This window comes from Otolemur garnettii, unplaced genomic scaffold (assembly GCF_000181295.1).
Source record: "Otolemur garnettii isolate 467f Iridium unplaced genomic scaffold, OtoGar3 scaffold00122, whole genome shotgun sequence".
Classification (NCBI taxonomy): Eukaryota; Metazoa; Chordata; class Mammalia; order Primates; family Galagidae; genus Otolemur; species Otolemur garnettii.
The window spans coordinates 3,947,993-3,962,107 of NW_003852517.1; the positions used below are offsets into that span (position 1 = coordinate 3,947,993).

A 14,115-nucleotide genomic window follows, 5' to 3' on the forward strand; every position below is an offset into this window, starting at 1 on the left:
TTTCTTTCTTTTTTTTTTTTTTTTTGAGACAGAGTCTCACTCTGTTGCCCAGGCTAGAGTGCCATGGAATCATCCTAGTTCACAGTAACCTCAAATGTCTGGGCTCAAGTGATCCTCCTGTTTCAGCCTCCCAAGTAGCTGAGACTTATGGGCACCAGCCACAAAGTCCAGCTAATACTTCTATTTTTAGAAGTTTTTCAGGCTGGTTTTGAATTTCTGACCTCAAGGGATCCTCCCACCTTAGCCTCTCAGGGTGCCAGGACTGTAGGCATGAACCGCTGTGCCCACCTGGACTACTTCTACCTCCTTATAAAAGTAGAAGAAGTACCCCTGCCCCCATCCTTCCACCTATGCTCAGGATTCCATCTCTGTAGCCTTATCAGTAATTTATACTACCAATTATCCTGTCTTCCTCTCTGTCCTGCACACTGAATCGCTCCTCACTACCGTTTTCTTCCCCTAAGCATACACAGAACACCAAGGTATTTTCATTTTTTTCCCTATCTTTTGAACTCAGTCCCCTCTCAAGATGTTGCACTAGTTCATCTTTCTTTCTTTCACAACAAAACATCTAAAGTTGCCCACATTTGCTGTCTCTATTTCTTCACCTTGCACTCTATCCTCATCCCATTACGAAATTACTTTCTAGCATTTCAACTAAACCTCTTTTGCTAAGGTCGACAGTCACCTCCAAGTTAACGCATTCAATGTATATTTGTCAGTCCTTAACTTACTCGACCTCTTCGCAGAGCTTCTCACCACTGAACACGATCTTGGAAGTACTTACTTTGCTTGCCATTTGTCCCTATGCTTTCTGATTGTCCTGCTACCTTCTTATCTGCTCCTTCTGAGTGTATTTTTGTGGCGTCCTTTTTCTGATAAATATTAAGAGCTCTTCAAGTCTCAGTTGGAGCCTTCTCAATCCAATGCTGCCCCTAGGCAATGTCATCCATGCCAGTGGCTTCACTTACTATATGTTGCTTATCCAAACTGGTATACCCAGCCTTCATTTGACTTGTGAATTCCAGATGTGTGTGTATGCTTGTTCAATATACTCATTTATATCAAGAGCACTTCACATTCAAAATCTCAAAAACAGAACTTACAATCTTCCCTCCACCTCAGTCCTCGTTTGTTGTGTCATGTAACTGTGAAGGCACCACCCTTCATATCGTTTTATAAGTCAAAAACCAGGAATCACTGTTGACACTTCTCTCTCCTGAATCTCCCAGAACTAACCATGAGAACATCCTAGTTTTATTTATTTTTCCTCTATTCCTAATGTTACTACCCTAGTCTATCTTCTGGTCTACTATAATAGCTTTTTTTTTTTTACTGGACTATTCATAACTGCTTTTGATCTTTACAAATAATTTACCACAAGGAAGCTACCTTGATATATTTTTTAACTTTTAATTTCAAGATAATCATATGTTAACATGTAGTTGCTATAAGAGATAATATAGAAAGTTGTTACTCCGTTTACTCAGTTTTGTCCAATTTTAACAACTTACATAAGTATAGTACACCACCAGGGAAATTGGTATATTCCATCTACAATAGAACCTCTGTAAGCTGACCACCTTTAACAAACTGGTCAACAGCTAGAGGTGGTCAACATAGGGAACTAGGCCTACTGCAGTGACATGTACATGTGGTATATATCTAGTCTATGAAAATTAGGTCAACTTAAGGAGGTGACCAGTGCAGGAAGGTGGTCAACTAAGGAGGTTCTACTGCACTTTAGATTTCATCAGTTTTACATGCACTGGTGTGTGTGTGTGTGTATTTCTATGCAATTTTATTATATGCATAGACTCATGTGAACACTCCAGAATAGTTCCATCACAAGGATCTCTTGTGTTACTCTTTCATAGCAACACTCAGCTCCATCTCTACCTCAGCCCCCTAACACTATCAGCCACAAATATGCTCTCCATCTTTTTGGCTTTTCATTTCAAGAGTGCTTTATAAATAGAACCATAACAGCATGTAGTCTTGAGATTGGCTTTTTCACTCAGTATAATAAATACCCCTATGATTAATCCAAGTTTTTGTCTGTATTAATAATTTATTCCTTTTTAGAGCTGAGAGGTATTCCATGGTATAGATGTACAAGTTGCCTTAACCATTCATTTACTGAAGACAATTTGGGTTGTTTCCAGTTTGGGACTATGATGAATAAAGGTGCTATGAACATTGGTATACAGGTTTTGTGTGGGTATGTTTCCATCTCGCTGGGATAAATGTCCTAAAGTATATCTTTTTTAAAAGAAAATAATGTTTATCATGCCACACTCTTTCTTCAGGTTTGCCTTCCCATTGTCCTTAGGATAAAGATCAAAATCCTTAATATCGCCTACCAGTGGCCTGCTGTCATCAGGACCCACATATCTCTTGTTCATCATAAATTGGGCTGCCTATCATCCCGTACTCCATCAGCTGTATTCAGGGCCTCACCCGGGCTGCTCCCTCTGCTTGGAACCCTCTCCCACCACTCAGTCTTACTTCTTGTTTTTAACCTTCAGATGTCAGCCTGAATGTCACCTCCACTGGGAAGTTCCTTCTGAATTTCTGGACCTCATATTTTCCTGTAGAGCACCTGGTGTTTTTATTTTGTAGTGGTGAGAACTGTTTGTAATGACAAGTTCTTTTATGTGACCATTTGATTAATAGCTGTTGTAGATAACTCAGATTGTAAGCTCCAGGAGGAGAGTGACTGTGTTTGTTCTCCTCATCATTACGTAAACATTCATTTTGTGTTTAAAGCAATTTGGCTGAGGCGTTTAAGATAGTCCTGAATTCAAATTCTATCTCTACTATTTATTAGGTGTTCTTGAAAACTTACACATGCTAAGTCTTAGTTTTCTCATTTGCAGAATTAAGATTATAACGGTAACTACTTAATAGAGTAGTTTTAAAGGATGGATCAGATAAATATTTGAACATTTAATTCAGTATTTAATGTAAGACAAGCACTCAATAAATGTTATTTTTTATCGTTAGATTAAGATTAATAGATCAGAATTGTTGTATTTTTACTCTTAATTAGGTTTTAGGGCATTGTCTTCATTTCTTACCTGTTCCACCATCTTCTAATTCTGGTAACTTTGTGACTCCAAAAACCAGCCCTTAGATCTTGGATAACTCCTGGTTTCTACCCCAGGTATTTTGCCTGAGGCAGATAAGAGGGTTGTGTAGCCTCTTGACTCTGGTTCCCATTTTCATCTCACTCTGGACTTCCTTCTCTCGTTCTCTAGCCTGGGATCTTAATGTTGGTAAGAATGCCTCTTCCCTGCTCTGAGTTTCCAGATGTTCCCTAAACACCCCTTGCCTCTTGCCTCATTTTCTACACTTCCCTATGGAGGTGAATCATCCTGTTGGTAAGACAGCCCTTGGCCCATATTTCTCAATTAGGTAGAACAATCCGATCTATCAAATTTTGTAAGTACAGAAGTTTGGCCTCTTTGTCCTTCCTGCCCTACTTAGACTAGCGTAGTGAGTGATCTGCAAAAGCACTGCTCCTACACATATCCCACCTTTCCCTTGAGACAGCTTTTCTAAGTTTTGATTGAAAGGAAGAAGGCTCAACCAGCCTATTTTGCCTCTAACACTAAGCTGTGCCCATCAACCAGCCTTTACAAATAATTTTTGTTCTCCAGCTACCAGTTCTTTTTCAAAGGTTTTAGAATTTGGGTGGGGGAGGAACTATGCTACACATGGACCCCTCCCCATATGATTCTACAACTTTGATGTATGCTTTTGCTTGAAATATGATTCTCTTTCTTTCATATTTTTTATATTTTAGTCATTTTTCAAGAACCAGCTCAACCACAATTTAAATGAAACTTTCCAGCCTTCAACATTCTCTTTCACGAAGGAAATCCTATAGTACTTCCTGGATTGTATAATTCCTTCTGGAACTTAGTTACCTATTGTCTTAAATGCATACAAAACACTCAAGAGTATAACTTCCTTTCCTAACTCAAAATTTTAAGTTTCTTATGAACAAGCAAGGGGCTTCCTATTTTGTCCTTTATTTATGTTTTACCTCTCTACTTAACAGATTCTTTGTATATAGTAAGATAGTAAGTGTTTAATAATATCTTACAGGAACAAATGTGGTTGGGGCTGGTCCACTGTCCAGGCTTTAATTTGAAGTTATATCTGAAATGGCTTGGTAGCTGAGGGGATTGTGGCAGTGGCCGAGGAAAGAAAAGGTTAATATGGGCATGTCCTTGGGTGTGTATCAGTGCAAGTCTGACAGGAAGAAGAGCATAATCTCACCTTGTGCTGTGTTTCTGCCTGAGTCACATACTCTCTCATTTTCCCTTAAGAAAAATATATTGAATGCATGGTCTTATAGATAGAAAGGCTAAAAGAAATGCAAGCAGATAGGGGTAATGTTCCTGGCTACAGTAGATTGGCCTGCGGACTGTTTTGACTCCCTGAATTAGCTGAGAGATTTATACAATAGCCACTACTACCACAACAGGAAAAAAAAATGAGGAGAAAGGGTCCTGAAAATGGTGTCTGAGCAATGAAAGACAGTGAATATTTTAAAGATCATGGAATTTAATTTATTCAACCTAAATGCATAAAAGTACAGGTGGGGACATTATTTATGCAGGTATATGCAAATCATTTTATAAAATAGGCAAAGCCCTTCTGCTTTTTATAAGTTGCCAAGGTGGTTCCTGATATTTTAAAAGCTATGCACCTTTAATGTAATTTCCTAAGACTTGGAATCCCTCTGTTGGAATCACAGTCATTGTCAGAGCAAGTTTATTTTTTTTCCCCTGTCCTCTGGGACAGTTACAAGGCTCTTATAACCATCATAAAAAGAGTAGTTTCCACAGAGATGTGACTGGAAAAATCTCTTGGAAATTGCTGAAGAGTAAGTCACAGTGTTCAAAGCAGAGAACATAGGCTTTGAAAACATGAACCCATCTGACCTCGTGAATTTAGTACAGTGAATTCCTGAGCTCTGAAACATGGGGCCCGGCTGTGCATGCCATATTGGTGCTATAAGACTGGCAGTAGGTTGGCTGTGGCATGGTCTATTTCAAACTCCTTCACAGTGCCCAGTGTTGCATGTTCCCAGATGACATTTGGTTGGCAGAAGCTGGGCCTCCAAAGCTGGCAGTCTGGAATGCAGCCCACTGTGTTTTGACAAACACATAATTGACCATCTGATCACCAGCCTACGTTCTGCACTCAGGTCACTGGGGGACCTGGGCTTTCAGTAGGTCCCTACTCCTCATCTTGTTCATCTTCTCCAACCTTTCTCCAGAAAGCAATATAGACAAGACTTAAATACACCCACACATATCCTCCCATTTGCAAAAGAGAACATGAGACATAAGCTGTTGAAAATTTCCTTTAAATTGTCCTGGCAGCCCAAAGTGAACAAGAGAAAAGCACACTTATGGTGAACTCTAATTCAGAGAGAAGGAATGAATACACTGAATTGTTTCAACACCCGGCTGTGCATAAGTTGCAATTCAGATCAATGGCTTGGAAATTTTGCTTAGAAAAAGGCAGCAATGGGAAAATGATAGGGAACTGGGGGGACTGATTGACTTTAAAGGGACATTATTTAGAAACTGTTTCATTTTCAGGTGAGAGAAGAGAAAAGCAGGACACTGAGAACGTCTTCTCTGCATTTGCCTGCTCCTCCCCATATCCACCGTGCAGAGAAGGAGACATATACCCCTGGAGACCAGTAGGCAGTGGCTAAGAGTGGGGTCAGAGTCAAAGTCAGTTAGGTCTTTGCTGAAGATCCCATGAGGATATATTTTGGTCTGAAATTTGGCCTCATACAATGTTTCAGCCTTTCTCCTAGAAGGCAAAGATTATGCAATAGTCCAAGATATGTTGGAAGTATGCAAATGTTAATGTCTATGTCAACACTAGCAAATGGCCTCTCCCTTCCACTCTACCCCTACAGCACAGGTCAGGTCCTGGGTTTTCACCTTTGACCTGGTCTCCCTATTCTCAGCCAGGCATTTCTACTATCACCAGAGTATTCTATCTAAAACATAAATCTGTTTAAAATTCTTCCTAGCCTCTTGAGCCTGCAGGATCAAGTCCAAACTCCTTTGCATGGCATACAAGGCCCTCTGCAATCTGTCTCCTGTCTGCTTTCTAATCTCCCATCTCCCCTGTCAAACACCATTCTTCAGCCACCTGACCTCTGGATTTGACTGCTGCTTAATGCCTCCTGACATTGTAAATGGTCTTACTTTCCACGTTATTATGATCGCCTTTTCTTTCTGCTCTCCTATATCCACCTGGCAAACTGCAGTTCATTCAACTCTAAGACCCAGCTTGGGCACTTGTCCACATGCAAGTGGGTACACCTTCCTCTCTCCTCTCATTACATCTTATATGTACCTGCATTCCCATGGCTACCACCTTTATTCACTTACTGAAATTACTGAGATTCTTAGTGAAAGGAAGGATATTTTATTTATCTTGGAGTTCCCAGAACCAAGTGTAGTGAAGCATAGTGACTAAATTTACATAAATGTTTGTTGACTGAAAACTAAATAAGAGCTATGCATGATAATTAATCAAAACTAAGCCAACCAGTAGTATTAGCTTTTAGAGTCATGGTAGGAGCCCATTAGCAACCTAATGAAGGCAGAAGATCCCAGCAGTAAGGCACTTTCTGATGGGTATCACAGGGGCTGGTGCCTGGCTGGGGTGACAGTAAGAGTGAGGGATGGATGCTGTGATGGAAGAATGTCTTTTAACAGAGAATATCACTAAGCCTATAAATTAGGACCCTTTTTAACACCTAATTTCCAATACTAAAAGGCATTGTTCTGATTATAAATGTGAGTCTGAACTGTAAAGGGGCCTGCAACTTACAAGAACTGCGTTTCTTAAAAGGGTGAGTCTGTGCTATCTTCTTCAAGGAAGCATGGCAGGTTATGAAGGGGGCCTTTTTGTTTGTGCTAAACAGTAATGGAATGGAACACTCTTGGGGGAACATCTGGCAACTATTCAGTTCCTGTTGAAATCTCAGTCAAATCCACATTGGGACACTAGACTAAACACAGTGCCAAGAGGAGAGGTTGAGCAGGCAGAGTTCTGCACCTGTTTAGCAGGGGGCATTGAAGAGGCACTTGGAGTGCACTGAGAAGATAATGTTCTCATCTGTTCCCAAGGAACTTTTTCCCTTTGATGGGGCCTCTGGGGTACCACCCCTGGGGCCATCAGCTGTGTCCAAGGGGGCACTTCAGGACAGCAGAACTGTCACAGGCCTGCCAGCATAAGGGCAGCCTCAGGATTTAGAATAATCTAAGCAAACATGAAGCCCGGCATGGGGTGGGACAAGGTCATGGTACATGAATGGACTATCAGCTCACTGCAGGTCATTCCTCCAGCCTTATCTCTGGTTTAAAAAATAGAATTTCTCTGGAAGCTCTGTAACTGGTGGTTGATGTAGCATAGAGTCAGTGTCAGATTTTCCTATGAGCCAGAGACAACCTTTCAATATATTTTTTTTTATCTCAAAGGTCTCCCCCTTGATTTCCAATCAGTGACACAAGTCCTGTGTTCTGCTGTGCCTGAGGCTCGCCCTATAGCACTGACGTCATAATAGCTGAGCCGTGAGGGCAGGAGTGCACTGTGCTGACTCATCCCGGTGATGTGAGGATTAATGCCTTGTCTAACACAGAGCTATTATGTGAACTGTTTTTACACAAAAGAACTGTAACAAAAATGATTTGCCAGAGACTAGAAATATGCCGTGCTAAGTAACTGAGGGGAGGGTTGTGGAGACATAAAGTGGTAACCATGAGCGTGCACGTTGACATCCTCCAAAGCATGAACAGACCCACTCCATCAACACCGAGAACAGAGAATAACAAGACTTATCAGGGGCAGGTAGGACCCACCCCTGCTGTATAAATGCATTACACACAGCACCAGTCTTTGGGGAGTTTAATCAGCCTCCTTTCTCTGTCAAATAAACTGTCACATTAGACTTTACCCTTAGCATCCTTCGGAGGATTCGGCTCCTCTAAATATATTTGCCACCAGCTTCTAGGAATGTGAGTGGAAGCCACACACAAGAAAAATAGCCATGGGAACCTCCTTTCTGTGCAAATGATTCTAACACAAGAAATCGCTCAGAGTGGGGAGTCAGTGAAGCGAGATGTGATGTTGTGATTAAGGGACAGTGCTCACCAGAGAGTGAAAGCAGCCAGAGGATGCCGAGGCCTGTTTATCACATTAGGAGACTGTTGTTACCTGTAGGATCTCTTGGGTGGTATCTCTTACAGTTACTTTGATTATTTGGGTTCACTGCCCCAGAACCTCTTTTAAGCAGCGTAAAGTAAAATTTAACCCAACCCATTCAGTGAAGCCAATTTGGGCTTCAGATAATAAATGTTCTCTTTGTTCATATAAAATCAAATTTTGTTTCTCCCTCCAAATGCCTTCTCATCTGTTCTAAAAAAAAAAAAAAAGAATGGTACCTTCTATAAACCCTTTGACACGTGTAAATCCTAGATTTATATTTTTCTCCCAGATTTTACAATTTTGCACAAAATTTTAACCTATTTACTTTTCAGTTTTTGTACTCCTTAGTTAAATGATATTAGAAATTTTGTCAAGAAACAAAAGCTCTGATATATATGGTAAAATTAAAAAACTATTGGACCTAGGGATAGGTGCATAAATGAAAAGCAAATAATTGCCCAGTGATTGACAGTGGAGCAAAAAGCCCAAGTGTTGCTGGTAGTTGGCTAAGTAACATGAGCAATAGCTTGGGAGAGTCATGACTTTTGCAAACAGAAGCTGCAGTGAAATAAAGGTATTCTTGATACAGGAACAGAGGCTGGGCCACCAGTCTCTTTAGACACCTCATAGATAACAACTGACCACTACCACCAACAGCATCAACTCCAAACAAAAAGAAGCTAATGCCTACTAAAGAAATACTGAAAACCACAACAAAGTCAACTACCAAAATACCAACCTCCCCCCCAAATTTCCCACATGTGAAACTTTTTTTAAAAGGTAAAAAACCACATTTACTTACATAAGGAGCAGAGGCAGGCCACAGACTGATGGTCAAAGAACTGAAAATCAAGGAAAAAACAGGGAATTAAAAACAAGGGTACAGGGGAAGAAGGAAAGCAAATCTCGGTCTAGATGGGACTAGTTGTTTTGAAAGGAGCTCTTTTTGCTACCTGCAGCCCCAAATGAAGGCTATGCAGCTTAATAAAAATTTTCCAGAGGTGTGACCCTCTCCTATGATGACCAGTATAGTACTTTCCAGCAAAAGGAGTGCCAGGATCTTTGTCAATTTCCTTCCAGTCTCTAACATACAGCATTTTCAAAGCTGCACTACTGTTCAATACACTAGACACATTTGTCTATTTAAGTTGAAATTCCTTAAAGTTTACTATGAAGCTAGTAAACACTAGCCACACTTTAAGTGCCTAATTGGACAGCACAGTGTTTCTATTACTGCGCAAAGTTCTGTTGGACAGCACCGACTCGAGCAGGTAAAAGCTTCACTATATAGTACACAGTTAACTTTAGCTAACTTTGACAAAGGTGAATTAAATCTTGATAAAATTTGGCTCTTTGGATAGTAAATGTATCACGCTTAACATGTAGAAGACTCTCTGAACAAATTCAAGACATCTGTATGTTGCTAAGCTTTGGTGTTGCTGAGAACACTGCCCAGTCTGACCTGCTTCCTTGCCTTCCCTCTGACACAGACTCCTGACCCCTTGTCACTGGCCTATACTGTCCCCTCTATGCTGGGAAATAGTCTGATAAAGTGGTTTTAAACTAAAGTATCTGTTCCCCAAACACATCTTTAATAATGAAATTTCAGGTTTGAGAGGATCTGACCTTAACAGTTTCTCCTTCTATGTTTCAATCTTTAACACATTGATTGCCACACTAGAAAAAAATGTTTTTTCCTTGGAGCCGTGGTGTTTTATTATAAAAATAGACTATGTGTAAAACCTTTCTAGCATAATAAAAATGTTATTTTTTGTTCTCCATGTGTGAGTTATATGCAATTTAATAAATTAAATCGATTCCAATTTTATAAAAAATTATGTTTTGTTTTCTATGCACGAGTTATATGTAATTCACACATTGCTAGAATCAATTTTTACACCGTATGACACATGAGTTGTATGTGACTCACGACATCCTTATTGAATTTGTTTCTGAAAATTGAGTCTTTTCTCATTCTACAAGTATTTACTGGTACCTGCAGTGGACTCTGGGCGGTTCTGGATGATGCCCTCTGAGTCATACCCTGCTAAGTATGTGCAGCAGTATCACATTGCTGCATGCAAGCCTGTTGATTTCATTCAAAGAGCAAAAAGTCATTCAAAGAGCCATCAGGCAAATGTGCAGCTGGAAGTTATGGTAACCAGAGAACGGAGTCCAGCACATGGGTGCACAGGGGTGGTTGGCTGGAGCAGGGCGACAGGAGGTGGAAGAGACCTGCCCATGGACAGCAAAAACAATGAGCTGAGGTGTATCAGCTGCACCAGGCTCCAGGCCCCAAACTAGCATGTGTTAAATACAACTCACATGGCAGTTCAGGTCTTAAGTCACGTGCCAAATAAACTACTATGGGACTGGTCGGCCCACCATTGTTTTGATAGCTTCTCTTACAGGAAGATAAAACAGAAGCAATATCAGACCCAGGGACTTAACGTATACTGACTACATTTTTGTCTTTCTGACACCGTGATTTTAACCACTTCACATAAAGTCTCCATAAACATGTGAAATAAACTTTATCAAAGGAAATCAAGTAGAAGGACCTGATTAAATAACTTCGCTCTGAAAAATGTTAAAACAGAAAACAAGAAATTAAAGAGACCTTCCCTCCTGGAAAGTTTTCTGGTCAAATGCACAATTTGTAAAGATTTCGCCAGAGAAATGATTTCCCTTTTGTGGCCAGTGTGCAGCTCTACCCATGCACGTGCAGGTGTGAAAGATGGTGATAAGAAGAGTTAAGGTAGAAATCTGCAGCCCCGATCATGACGCATGCAACACTAGAGAGGCTGGAGATCTCCATCGCTTTCAAACTGTTTCACAAAATTGATGAGTTTAATGAAAATTTTAAGCAAGATAATTAGATTATATATGATTTATTGGAAGTACATATAAATTTGAAATATAAAAAAAGACTGACTAGTCTTCAAAGACTTTAAAACTCTGTTTTGCTATGTTCTGTCTTCTTCACAATCCAGGATATTGGACCACGCATGGATGCAGTTTGTAACTTTCTCTGTCTTCCTCCCTCCCTATCCACTTTCCCTTGCTTCCCCCTCTCCTTCCCCTCTTTCTCCTCCTTCCTTTCTTCTGTCCTCCTTCCTGCCTTCCTATCTGTTTTCCTTTCTGTCACTCCCCCTTTTCGAGCATACTTTCTTTCTCAGTCTTTGGAGAAAGGAGAAAATAGGCTTAGTAATTTTCTATGAAGTATGTTCAATCATCATTTTTCTGATAACTCAATAATGTACAGGCTCTTTAAAAACTATACTTAGCATTTATGTTCTCCTATCTAAGAATATAACTTTCTTTTCTAAATTTCAAGAAGCATTTATTCATAAAATTAGTCAAAATTAAATTTTTGATGTGATCCAAGAGATTAGTATACCCAGATGGACTAATACATCCAAGTTCTGGAATGAAGAAATGTCTTTCCTGATGGTCAAGTGAACACACAGGCTGGCTGTCAATGACAAGACTTCAAGATGGAGGGAAAATAACATAGCAGGTATGTCACAGTCTAAGACAAAGCAAGTTAAATTGAAGATTTTTATTGGGCATAATTATTGTCCTTATATATTAGTGTAAAACAATAATACTAAGTCCTAATTTAATACTAAAGCTAAATTTTAATCTCAGAGTTTTTAATGCAATTTATATTATAAATGTTCATAAATGGTCAGAAGACTCCCTACTTGATTGAAATGTAACTTGCTATACATTCTGAGAGTATGTGTTCATACACAAAGATTCGTATTTGCTCAATTCAAATTGTTATTTTATTACATATAAATTGTTATTTATGTGCTCGTTGCACCTAAGTGCCTCTCACTTTGTATGTCGATAAGTTGTTTTTATTTGAAATGCAAAGAATTATCTATAATAATTCCACAAAGATTAAAAATATTTGCTTTCAGCATGCTAGATTCAAAGCACAAATATCTAGCAAAGAATATAAAAATGTTGAGCCTAAATAATTCAGAACATTAAAACACGGTGGAGGATAAGTAGAGAGAGGAGGAAAAAGAGTGACTTATGGTGAAGTCTAATCTTAGTTTTATAATTTCTAAGTAAAAATTATATTATGTCAATCTCCAAGGAACTAAAAGTATTATTAATTGTAATTTTAAAGATTAGTCAATTCTAATTTCAATTTACATAATGTTCTCCCTCTCTCCCTCCCTTCCCTTCCCCTTCCCTGACTCTCTAACTTCCCCTTCCCTCCCTCCCCTTTCTCTCCCTCCTGCTGTCCTCCCTCCCTCCCTCCCTTGAGATGGAGTTTCACTCTACTGCCAGGGTTAGAGTACTGTAGTATCAGTCCAGCTCACAACAACCTAAAACTCCTGGGCTCAAGTAATCCTCTTGCCTCAGCCTCCAGAGCCCACCACAATGCTCAGTTAAGTTTTTCTAGTTTTTCTAATTTTAGTAGAGACAGGGTCTCACTCTTACTCAGGCTGGTCTCAAACTCCTGACCTCAAGAAATCTTGTTTTTTCAGAAAATGCCTCAAAAATATCAAGTTCAGGGAGTTCCCAGACTCCATGAAGGCCACCCATGAATCCCAGGTTAGTAGTCTCTGGCATAGGCACAGTAGGGAGAAATCCTCTTTCAATCTTACTGCTCTTTGCCTCTAGAACGTTTTAATAAAACATTATAAATTGAAGCTGGAAATGAAGAAAACATATAAAAAATGGAGCTCTAAGTGGGTGAAGTTATGTGGTTAGAGACACACAGGCTCCTTTGCAGCCCGGACTCTTGTCTTCTGAATTCTTTATAATTTCTTTTAAAAAATGTCCACAAAGCCTTAGCAACACCAGGGTAGAAAAGTGTTGAACAGAGAAATGACAATGATAACAAGAGTTACTATTTACCGAGTACCTTCTGTGGTTTCAGGTATCTTGCTAAGAAAATGCTTCTCAAATTTGGATCTGGGCATACGCAAGGGTGCGGAACAGTGTAATAGGGAATACCAAAAGCCACATAATAAATAATAAAGACATGACTGTCTTCCTGGAGGGTCAGTTTCCTGCTGGTAAGTAAATTAAACATTTACATGTATTAACTTGGATAACTACTTCTTGAAGAATTCCAGTAACTACTTCGTAAATGTTGGATACTATTCTTGTCCTTGTGGAACTTCCAGTTAGTAAAAAACCAGAATATTGAGGAGTAGGAAGCAAAATTTATATGTATCTCTGGGGTAAAACCTGAGGCTTTCCTGAAAAGTCTTGCTTGTGGCACACTGTCTTAGGTACCTGGCAGGTACCCTTAGCACTGGATCACTCACTCCTAACTCAACGATCACCCCAGTGGAAGTGTTTGAAAAGCATTGTTAACAGTATATCATTTAATCCTCACTATAAAAGAAAAATACTGTTAGTTCTAATTTACTAGAGAAAAAAGGGAGATTTGAGAAATTAGGAACCTTTCCCCAAATCACATAGCTGCTGGCATCCGAATAAATCTGTACCATTCCAAAGTCTACACGCTTCTAACCACTAAATTACACGACCTCTAGGTGTTTTCCACTTATGTTTCCCCTTGAAATCTGGGCTCATTCAGGCTCATGCAGGCTAGTTTAAGATTCTCTTTGGAAGCAGATAAGTCTGGCTTGATTTACATTCTAAATATTTCACAGTGGTAAGGGAAAGCTATTATTATACCCATTTTATGGTGAGGAAGCTGAGCCACTCGCCAGCTGAGGTATCTGGCTGGGTTATAAACGGAATCAGGGCTGTCAGATGCTCATTCCTCTTGACTAACTCCAAGTCCAGGCAATGTTACTGACCGTGGGCTTTTTTGCATATGGGATTCACACTGGGTGAAAAAGAGTGAGACAAATTTTGCTAAGA

The 14,115-nt window shown here is 39.7% G+C and overlaps 1 protein-coding gene across 19 annotated transcripts in view; it reads right to left on the reverse strand.

Moving 5' to 3' along the window:
- ZBTB20 (zinc finger and BTB domain containing 20) overlaps nt 1-14,115 on the reverse strand; it is a 777,433-nt gene that overhangs the window by 157,205 nt on the left and 606,113 nt on the right. For all 19 annotated transcript variants that reach the window (XM_023517824.1, XM_023517838.1, XM_023517826.1 and 16 more), the window contains one exon: nt 9,056-9,095. The gene's annotated coding sequence lies outside the window, so the exon portion shown is untranslated. The remainder of the gene's footprint in view (nt 1-9,055; nt 9,096-14,115) is intronic.